Source organism: Haplochromis burtoni, unplaced genomic scaffold (assembly GCF_018398535.1).
Source record: "Haplochromis burtoni strain Fernald_Lab_line unplaced genomic scaffold, NCSU_Asbu1 Contig_997, whole genome shotgun sequence".
Classification (NCBI taxonomy): domain Eukaryota; kingdom Metazoa; phylum Chordata; class Actinopteri; order Cichliformes; family Cichlidae; genus Haplochromis; species Haplochromis burtoni.
Genome location: NW_024583358.1, coordinates 42,470 through 48,922, shown reverse-complemented (window position 1 = coordinate 48,922; position 6,453 = coordinate 42,470). Strand labels below are relative to the sequence as shown.

The window sequence follows — 6,453 nt, the reverse complement described above, 5'->3', positions numbered from 1 at the left end:
CAGCAGTGGAGTATGTGACTGATGTCGTGCTGTTTTCAGTGGACCGTGTTGATTTCTAGAAGAAAATCATGATTACTGATTATTATTTCTCGTGAATTGTTAATCTGTCTTTCTGGTTTTCAGTGATCTGAGGTTTTTCTGTACAAAAACCATGAAGGAATTCACTCATTCATAAACAGGACCTTAAGAATCTTACTGTAATTTTGTTCATTTATTTATGACTTCAGTCATTTTTAATAATTATTATTGTTGTTTTTTCTCCTGCTGTTTGTTTGTTGCCGTTGCAAAGACAAATACAGTTTTATTTTTGAAATCCATTGTTTTCTATTTAAACACCTGGGACAGGTGAGTTTCAGAGACGCTGGTATGTTGGAATGCTGCTGCCCCTCCCCCTCCTCGCGCACTGTGATTGTGTCTCTGCGGCACCAGCAGGCTGGTATGTGACACACACACACACACACACACACACACACACACACACACACACACACACACACACACACACTGCTCTGTGTGACCACAGGAGCGAAGCATGTGAAAAAATAAACTGGAGGGTTTGTGGCGGGACACACCCTGTCCACCAATCAGAAAAGATAAAACATTTAAAGGAGAATCTGTGAGGGTCTCGTCAGCCATCCGTCAAGTGACATCATACACCCAGCAGCCAATCCCAGCTCGCTTAATCTAAAGACCGTTCAACCTTTACCCCATGTGAGAGCGGGTGTGGTCACAGCACACAGAAATAAACGAGTCCAGGTCATAAATCTGTCTGCTGGCTCCGCCCACACGAGGCTGGAACCAAACCGACGCTGACAGGAATGCACAGAGTCACACACATAAGCATCGCACACTCTCAGCACAAACACACGGCTCTGACTGGCTGGCACCTGCCGCGCTCTCCTCGCACGCTGTTTCAAACCTTTCAAACTTCCTCTGTAACCTGATGCTCAGTGAGCCCCGTGAAAACAAATAGTCCCCACACACTAAAACACTGTGAGTGAGGGTTCAGGTTGAGCCCGGTTTATGCAGTTTGTGGAGAATACAGCACACAGCCCTGTGTCCAAACACAAACTAAACACATTTATCACTTATTATAACATTATTATAAACACATACTACAGTGGTAGGTTTATCTTATTATTGAGCTCTTATCTGTTCATGCAGATGTTCAGCTTCTGTTGTTTTCTGAAACATCTTAATGTAATAAACTGTATAAAAGTGAAATGCGTTCGCACCTTGTTAGCATACAGAATTATAACGTGCAGAGTTTTTACCTGATGAGGAACTCCAGCCTGCGGCGTGGAGTCATGTGACCCGCCTCTAAAAACTTCAGTGGAAGCAAATTCTTTTTTCTCTTATTCAAGTTCTTCTCGCACAAAACACACGATGAACATGTGTGATTTAAATATTTTAGCATTATTAAACATACAGAACACTGTTACATGTGGTTCTGTATGTTTCATGTAAGATGTGTCCCTGTGTAATAACACAAAACGTGTCTAATAAGATTCAGACATAAAACATGTGCTGTTTCTGTCTGTGTGTGAGGAATGCAAGAGCACGTATCCAAACCCGGGTGAACCTTCTGCATGTTTACAGCCTGTCGAGGACTTTGACCACAACTTTGTAAAATGTGTTTAGCAGGTTGTTTTCAGAATAAAAGGCCTGGCTCCATTTCAGTGATGAAGGCCCTTCTTTCCTGTACCGAGCTCTTCCTTTGACTCTTTCTGTCTTTAGCTCTTCACTTGTGATTTGTGGCGATAAAACAGTCAAAAGGGAATATTTCCGAGGCCTGTGAATGTTTACCTCCAGGTTTGAGGTGTGCGTCGAACGACAACTTTTGGACCGTCCCATTTCTAAGTGTAACCACCACCAACAACAGAGTTTGCAGTTACAGTAAAACCTGTTCTTATGCCCGGCGGGTTTTCAGACACACTCTCACTACAGTTCTGTCATTTCTACAGATTTTTAATGAAGAGCAAAAAAAAAACCCTCAGTCTGAAATCAGGACACTGTGTCACACCCGGTCACACATACCAGCAACTCACACACACACACACACACACACACACACACACACACACACACACACACACACACACACATGCACTGAATCTAAAAACAGACTCATATTCCCCATAATGCAGGTGTGGGACCAGGACCCCCTGACATAGGGTTTACAAGTCCACTGGAAACGCTTTTATCTAGACAGACACAACAATACACAAAAATGTAACAAAGCAAATGTCTTCAACTACAACTGGGTACACACACACTCACTGACACGCACACACAGACACACACACAGACACACACACAGACACACACACACACACACACAGACACACACACACACACAGATAAATTGAGGGTTTGTTGTGTTTTACCTGCAGTAAAAGTCAGATCCAACCATCCTACTTCACTTTTTTCTCTTCTGATCTTGGAGGGGCGAGCCCCGATCACTCAAACAGGTTTCTCTCTCTCTCTCTCTCTCTTTAGCTCCGCCCTCTCTGACCTGCCAGTCCTGGCTTGTCTTCTTTCCCCTCCTTTCCTGAGATTACATCCTGTCTGCCAAAGAAGCCACAGTCAGACCCTCAGTCCTCTCTGGGCAGACCAACAACGCCCTCTGGTGGCCCTCGCCGGTGGTTCATTATTACCCGTGCAGTGGGTACATATGTAATTATGTGATTTAAAAAAAATGGGCACAAACAAACTGCACGCTCTTAAACTTAATCGAAAGTTCAAAATGTAAAATAACATGGACTTTCAGTGCTTTTACTCCATTTAAAACATGGAACGTTTTTTCCTTTTAGTCTTTTTGACGTCATGTTTCATTTCCAGTGTTACCAAATTAACCTGGAGTAAAGAAATATTTCTGCCTGCTTACAGAGGCTGCTGCATCCTCCAGGTGTTACTGAGCTCACTGAGCTTAAACGCCGGACTGTGAGCTCAGGTAGGTGACGACCGTCTGCAGGCTTCTCTGAAGCTTGATCAGGAGATCACGTTAACACCCAGAAGCAGGACACGGGTGAACCGTCAGGGTTTTGTTTTTAGTGGCGTGCCAAACAGACTGTTGTGTGCCCTGCCCCTGATGTTAGCCAGGTAGCTGGTGACCTGGTGGAGGTTCTGAGATTAATTAGTAAACGATTCATTTGGGAATGATTTGGTTTGATGGGCACACCTACGCCTGCTGGTAAATCATCGTGTACAACTCATGCTTCAGATGGAGGCTGTGCTGGACCTGTAAGTGTAACCGGTGTGTTCCTGCATTGTCTCCGACAGAAGGGTAGAAGGAAACACTTCCAAGTAAACAACTTTCCAGCTCCTCTCCCACAGGGGAACTGTAGAAAAGGGGCTGCATTTATTTTTACATTAAACATGAAGTACAAACTTACATGAAAAAAAAAAACACCTGACATACCTGACAATGAAAGAAAGACCTCCAAGTAACATATAAACAGTGTGGACTTTCATGCTAGCATTAACAATGCCTCTACACACGAGACACACACGTACTACACACAGCATTTAGTAAAGACAGTCGTAATGACGACAATAACGAACAAAAACACACAATGACAAACATCAAGGTGGATAAAGATATAATTTGGAATAATTCCCCACAGGAAATTATAGGAAAGGAGAGAGGCCAAAGGGGTAGCCCAAATTTACAGGGTTGCACCAAAGAAGAAGAAAAGGATACAGAGGCGCTCTAACTGATAATAAAGATGACTACAAACTTGGAGGTCCTAAAGGTCGGGTATACCAGGGACAAATGTGGGTTTTAGAACATGTTTTGTGTAATTATAACCATATGTAATTAATGACCCAGTTGCATAAAGGTGGAGCTTATGGTGGAGCTGTAATACAGAGTTTGGGTCTCAGAGGCAGAGATCATGTAAAACAAGTTTATTGATTATTTATCAATAAACAAACATGGATTTGTATTTCGTGCTGATGAACGTGATGCTTCTGGAGCTTCAGGCGAAGACCCGTCATCTCAGATCTGAAACAGAGAAACAGTCGAATAATCACAGAGTCACATGATCACTCTGTCATGCTGGTTCTGGTGTGTTTCACAAGTTCACACACCACTCCTCACCATCGTCATGAAAACGTAAAAGTTTTACCAAATAAAGGTAATTTTTTAAATGTTCTCTTAAAAAAATAATGAAATCATTCTTCTTGCTTCAGCTCGTGCTCTGCTGCTGTCTCAGTGCGAATAAAGTGAGGACATTTCTACAGCTTCATTTGGAAAGAGCAGGTTCATCACCTCCCATGTTGATATCGGCCAGACGCTCAGTCAGATGATCAGCCAGATCGTTCCTGGCGATGGCCCTAAAAATCTCAGTGGTAATGACCACGGCCTGATGGGGGCGATGCTGCATCATCAGATCCACAGTTTCATGTCGGTCTGCCCTCTCCTGCTGGTATGCAGGTATATCCCGCATCCTGAGTCCCAGTTGCCACTTGAAACTCTTAAACTGCTCCTCAGTCAGTCTATTCAGCTCTTCCAGGAGCAGTATCTTGACCTGTGCCCTGTTAAAAATCACACAACTTTAGATTCCTGCAGAAGAAAACTGGAAAAGCATTAAAATAATTCTGCTTTCCTCTAAGACAGACACTTCCTCACAGCCAATCACAGAGCAGCGATCAGGAACGCCCGGCAAGAAGTGAAACAGGAATGGCCTGCAGCGCTCTACAAAGGTGGATGGTCGTCTTATAGAGATAAGGGTGATTTCAGAAAGCATGAACGTAAACTGAGTTGCACACACACAACAACATAACCACGAACCCCCTCCCCCACCCAATTTTCCAACGACTTCTTCCTCGTAAAAATGTGCGAATAGTTTAAGGGTTCATACAGGAAGTTTCACTGGCACATGTTTATCCTAATCACATCCATAAGAAGGAAGGAGGTCGACAGTCAAGCAGAAGTCTCATTAAAAGTTCTTTAAACTTTAAACACTCACTGATTTTCTTCCATCGTGCTGTGTCCGCTCGCTCTGAAGAAGACTTCCTTCTTCCTCCTAGCTCTGTGACGTCAACACGCAAGGACTCCTGGGAATTGGTCCCGTATGCCCAGAGCCGTAGAGCTGTACAGTACATTAATAAATACGGGAAGCCAGACAGAAAAGAGGAACTTTGCCATATAAGCAATGTTTGTATTAAAACTGTGACGTGTAAAGTACCAAAATAAAACCTATATGAGACACAGTTTATAATTCTAATGTTAGAGATCCTGCAACTGGCGTTTGGGCTGTGCAGAGGTCTCTGTCTTCTGGAAGATGATTGAATAAAAAGAAATATAAATGTTTTAACACTATGAGTCGGTTTTCTCTGTTCTATCATGGGGACAAAAGAATCGGGGTTAATAAAATGAAACCAGAATACAACAACTGCAGAGGTTTACCTGAACACAGGTGTACTCTCAGTCTGTGTCACGGTTCTGGATCTTTAACCCAGGGTTTTGTGTTTATGGACTTTTCCATCTCATTTCCTGGTTTTGTTTTCTTGTGCTTATGTTGTTTGGTGGTTATTTGAGGTTGTTGAGTTTCCACAAGTGTGCCATCTAAGTGTTCAGAGAGTGCACTGAAAAAACCGTGAAAGAATGAGGGATCATCAACATTTGGACCATATACACTTACTGTCAGGGCTCTGTGTGCAGGCGGATGGAGAGGAGGATCCAAATGCGAGACTCTGAGACTCTGGAATTGAATTGAGACTGAATTGAAACTGAGAACCTTAGCTTTATTGCTGGCGACAAACGAAAACGTGAACAGAACAATGACACCGAGAACTGAACACACAGGCATAATTCTGAGGGTACGACGCGACACTGACACAGAGAAACACAGGGCTTAAATACACAGACGGCAGTAATCAAGGGATGAGAGACAGGAGGGGAACACACCTGGGAGAAATCACAGCTGACGAGACAGGGGAAACGTAAACTGAGCACACTCACATACGACACAGACCTTCACAATAAAACAGGAAACTCAGACACATGGAACCAGACAAGACATTGAACTAAACAGACAGATTCACAAACAGACGGGGTGACACCATAGACAGACAGATACAGACGCAGACTCAGAGGCAGACCGAATATAACACGTAGAACTCAAACAATAATAATAATCATGATAATAAATTGGAAAATGATAATAATAAACTTAAAGCGCTGGGTCACCGACCCAGGACCATGACACTTGCAATACATAGCTTTTTATCAAGTATAGATAGTTTAATGATTAAGAATCTCCCTCTGGATCTATAACTGTATCGAGTACTGTGAAATTAATATTTTTATGTATTAAAATTGCTACTCCCCTTTGTCTAGAATTATAACAAGCTGAGAACACATTGGGAAACTCAGGTGTTTTAAGTTCATTCGAACCTCTAAGAGGTCTGTGGGTCTCTTGTAAAAGGACAACATCTCGCCTGTAG

General features: G+C 42.9%; 1 protein-coding gene across 3 annotated transcripts in view; it reads right to left on the bottom strand.

The window, feature by feature from the left end:
• Window positions 1-2,504, bottom strand: part of LOC102305180 (rho GTPase-activating protein 12) — a 32,377-nt gene extending 29,873 nt beyond the window's left edge. For all 3 annotated transcript variants that reach the window (XR_006053437.1, XM_005951383.3, XM_014330748.2), the window contains exon 1: window positions 2,388-2,504. The gene's annotated coding sequence lies outside the window, so the exon portion shown is untranslated. The remainder of the gene's footprint in view (window positions 1-2,387) is intronic.
• Window positions 2,505-6,453: the final 3,949 nt, after the last annotated feature.